Consider the following 4,927-nt stretch of genomic DNA (forward strand, 5'->3'; position numbering starts at 1 on the left):
GCAATAGACTCTTTCTCTGCCTCTCTTGTGGGACCTTCAGTAAACTTGCCATTGCTCACTTAGGAGCTCAGTGGGAGTGGATTCTTTTTTTTTTTTTAATTTGATTTTTTAAAATACAGAAGTTTCTTATTAGTTATCTATTTTATACATATTAGTGTATATATGTCAATCCCAATCTCCCAATTCATCCCAACACCACCACCACCACCCTGCTTCCCCCACCCCTTCATGTCCATACGTTTGTTCTCTACATATGTGTCTCTATTTCTGCCTTGCAGACTGGTTCATCTGTACCATGTTTCTAGATTCCACACATATGTGTTAATATACGATATCTGTTTTACTCTTTCTGACTTACTTCACTCTGTATGAGAGTCTCTAGATCCATCCACGTCTCTACAAATGACCCAATTTTGTTCCTTTTTATGGCTGAGTAATATTCCATTGTATGTATGTACCACATCTTCTTTATCCTTTCATCTGTCGATGGGCATTTAGGTTGCTTCCATGATCTGGCTGTTGTAAATAGTGCTGCAATGAACACTGGGGTGCATCTGTCTTTTTTTTTTTTTTTAAATAGTTAAGAGATTTTATTCTAATAGCTGTAATTACAGTGCTTGTTTGTCGAAATGAAAACTGAAAACAATTATACAAAACAGTTGATTACTAATTGTGTATTGAAAGCAGTAAGAGGTTCCATGACACCAAATAAACCAGTTCTGAGGTTTTCCCCAAGATAAAGTTTAACAGCTCCAGCTTCTTCAGTGTTTATCAAAATACAAAAGAAAAAAGTAGAGGTTATCATTTTTCGATGGCAAATATGACCCTTGCAGGCTGAGGGAGTGAAAGCACACGTAGACAGGGGCTCCGAGCGGCTGAGGCTCAAGGATGACCACCCACGCTCCTGCTGGTGAGACCGCAGAGAGCCCGGAGCAGGCCAGCAAGGGGACTGCAGGGCTCCCGCTCAAACCAGAGCGTTCCAACCAAAGTGCCCATGCTGACCCAAGAAAAGGCTGGGGTTCCTTCAAGGGGTCTGAGAGCGGTGGCTGCAGCCTCCAGCCCATCTCCTAGGCAGCCATGTAAGCACAGATACAAGCACAAACGCTATGGGATGTGGGATGACCCAAGACAGAGCAAATCACAGGGACCCTATTGTGACCATGTAGAATGGATCATAGCTGGTTCTGCCCCGTTTCACGTTCCCAACGGGAAACAGATCACTGGTGGACTGGACTCAGGCTATTACTGCAGAACCTACACTAGGCACATTTCTCCCTTCTGTGTGTTCAAGTGTTCTCCTTATCTTGTATTTGTAACTATTTAAAAAAATGCACTGAGTTTGGGTTAAAAACCAACCACCAAAATGGATCTCAACACAGATGTAAAGCCCTGAAGAGGAACATTGGGTTTTTCTGACACAGAGACTCCTGGATGACCCGTGTGCCTAAAATCCCTTCTCAGTACTAAACAGTGGGTTGATTTTCTTTTTACAATAAAAAAAGCTGAGTAATATTGCATAGGAGTACCAGAAACTGCCTCATTGGAAACAAAAACTATTTACATTAAATAAAAACCCAGTTGCAGGCTGCGTCTGCACATTTACAGCATGGTGAAGCACACTGTGACCGACCATGGAGACAGCTTCTGGCACTCACACCACAGGGGCACGTTTGCCACATGAGAGTAAAGCGAGGGCAGAAGGAGGGAGTGTGAGGGGAGGAGAGAGGAGTACAGCTCACTTCTGGTTCCGGAGCTGATTGGACAGCCAGTCCAGTCCCTCATAGAGCCCGTCCCTGCTGGTGACACAGGTGGCCTGAATGTACCAGTTCCTGTGGCGCAGAGAGTGCAGACCCAGCTTGTCCGTGATCTCAGCTGCATTCATGGCATTGGGGAGGTCCTGCTTGTTAGCAAACACAAGCAGAACGGCGTCCCTGAGCTCATCTTCTGCCAGCATCCTCATAAGCTCCTCTCGGGCCTCATTCACACGCTCTCTGTCATTGCTGTCAACCACGAAGATGAGACCTTGTGTGTTCTGGAAGTAGTGGCGCCACAGAGGCCGGATCTTGTCCTGGCCGCCCACATCCCACACAGTGAAGCTGATGTTCTTGTATTCCACAGTTTCCACGTTGAAGCCTATAGTGGGAATGGTGGTCACGATTTCACCCAGCTTCAGTTTGTACAGGATGGTGGTCTTTCCCGCAGCATCTAGGCCCACCATGAGAATGCGCATTTCTTTTTTGCCGAAAAGGCCCTTGAAGAGGTTTGCAAAGATATTCCCCATGCTGTAGACTGGTGGGAGCAACACTGGCCAGAGAAACCCTCGGCGGCCGCGGCGCGGCTGCTGCTCGGAGGCAGGCGTTGGTTTCGCTCCCACCGCATGTGTCTTTTTGAATTATGGTTTTCTCAGGGTATATGCCCAGTAATGGGATTGCTAGGTCACGTGGTAATTCTATGTTTAGTTTTTTAAGGAACCTCCATATTGTTCTCCATAGTGGCTGTATCAATTTACAGTTCCACCAACAGTGCAAGAAGGTCCCCTTTTCTCCACACCCTCTCTCCAGCATTTGTTTGTAGATTTTCTGATGATGGCCATTCTGACTGGTGTGAGGTTCTATTTGCTGAAGGTCAGAGGTGCTGAGGGCTATCTAACTGTGGGTGTGACATATCCACAGAAATCACCTGTGGAGACAGCTGGACATTTGACTTATATTTGTATCATTCACAACACCTAGTTCAGGGCTAAAGCACACAAGAACTATTTACTGAATTCTTACTGAATGACTGCATAAATAAATGTACCTTTCCATCTTTTGATAGATATATTGATTGATAATCAATGACAATCATTTTCTGTGCTCTCTCGTTGAAACTGCTTCAAACTTCAAAACATATCTATTCATAATAATTTATTTCCTCATTCATTCTACCCCTATGTCAGTACACACACACACAATACAGCACAGCTCCTCTAATACAGTCACTTAAATATTCACAGAATTTAGTAATGGTGTTGCCCAGGAAAGCCTGGGAGAATAAAACTCATTCAATCATTCAACAAATATTTATGCAACAAATATTTGTAAGTTATTGGAGACTCAAAGATGAAAAAATAGGGTTCTCGCCTTCATAAAGGTCTCAGTCTGAATTATGGTTATTATTCTCTCTCTAACACTCTTCCTTCACTCTGAACCACTGGTGAGTCACACTCCATGGAAAATGACTACGTCTCATTCAATTTCGTTCTTTGAGGACAAGCTTGCTTTGCCATTAGTGTATCACCCATCTTCTTTCTTTAAAGAAAACTCTTGAGTCTGTTTCTTTTTGTCCTGGGAAGGGAGGTATATGTACCAGACTGTAAGCATATGCATTTTTATATTTCTCATCTCCAGGCTTTCTTTGAACCAGCTACCTCCCCTGATAACCTACCCCAAAGGCAAAGCAAAGTTGCTGGACATTTGGTAAAAAAAGAAAAAAAACAGTTGGGAAACACACAGGTCGATTTATCTGGCAAGCATAGCCACTGTGTGTTGATGGCTATTACACTGTAAGGCAGTTACGGGTCAAAACTGAGCCAAGAACACTATGCAAAGGTGGAGGAAAAGGAATAGGGAGCAGAGGGGATGGAGATGGTCTTAAAGTACAATATGAGACAGCTTTGTGAAAATCTGTAAGCTTTCTATAAAAAAAAGTAATTTTACAATTTATTACTGGCTTTGGGACTGTCAGTGTTATTCTTTGGAAATTACCCACTTGAACGTCTCAGAAAATCTGATGGATATAATGAAAAGTAGAGGAGAGAAAGTAGTAAGGAAGCTTAAGTTGTAAGTTACAAATCCACTGATTCTGACTTTAACCTTCAAAGTAAAAGAAAAATAGTTTCTGGCTTGAAAAAGTACAATTATGCACTCCTGCCTATTCTCAGGCTCAATTCTTCTATAAGTCCTTAAAAGATAAATCCAACTATAAATCACCTTGGAAAATGGACTCGGAATCTGAGTGGGACTGCATTGTTTGCTTTTTGCTCCTTTCTACACTTGATTTGTGTTTAAAGAGTTCTTTGACCCTAGCAAATTCATCTCATGGATTTCAGATTATATCTCACTAATGCACTATCGTGTTTTCAACAACTATTTTTACCATGCAGTTGTTTCTTTGAATAGCAAATAAAAGAAATGTATATTTTTATAAATATAATATGATATATAGTATAATATTTTATAATATAAATATACATATACACACACATATATATAAAGGCAAGCCAATGAGTACTAAAGCAGATACTAGGTTCTTCACCATGTTGTAAGGGATGTACATGGTGGCTTTCTCTCTCTTTCTTTCTCTCTCTGTCTCTCTCTCTCAATTCTTTTTGATGCCATTTATAAAAAGACACATACAACATTGTCCCTGAACTTGAAGGAGTTTACAGTCTTACTGGAGATATAGTATTTTATTTACATATAGCAAATGGAAAATAATCCAGGGCTCTTTATGTTTTTCTTTTAAATTAAGAACTACAGGGATTCAAGTAGGGCAAGATCTTTCTAGGTTATAGGAAAGTGTCAAAGTTTAATTAGTTAATTCAATATCCATTCATAAAATGACAACTAGAGGATGCTGGGATTGGAGCTGGGCATCAGGAAGATATGTAAAGATGCACCAAACATGTGCTGCCTACAAAGTTGTATGTGTGGGAAGGGTGGTGTGAGACAGGGTAGGCTGTCATTGAGAAGACCAAGTCCAAAGAATGTTATGTGATCAGAGAGAAAAGGTGGAGCCTGGTGACAAAGGGACTTGAAGGGGTGACGTGACAGGGTAATTTTCCTTGTTGAATCTGCAGCAAGTAGAAACTTGTGTTTTCAAAGAAGCTATTGTTACAGTTTTTATTGACATAAGTGATTAAATCAGTAAAATCTCTAGTCTTTAA

General features: G+C 41.3%; 1 pseudogene; it reads right to left on the minus strand.

Moving 5' to 3' along the window:
• Window positions 1-1,410: 1,410 nt before the first annotated feature.
• LOC131750835 (ADP-ribosylation factor 1 pseudogene) lies at window positions 1,411-2,369 on the minus strand (annotated as a pseudogene).
• Window positions 2,370-4,927: the final 2,558 nt, after the last annotated feature.

The sequence above is a fragment of the Kogia breviceps genome, chromosome 2 (genome assembly GCF_026419965.1).
Source record: "Kogia breviceps isolate mKogBre1 chromosome 2, mKogBre1 haplotype 1, whole genome shotgun sequence".
Taxonomy (NCBI): domain Eukaryota; kingdom Metazoa; phylum Chordata; class Mammalia; order Artiodactyla; family Physeteridae; genus Kogia; species Kogia breviceps.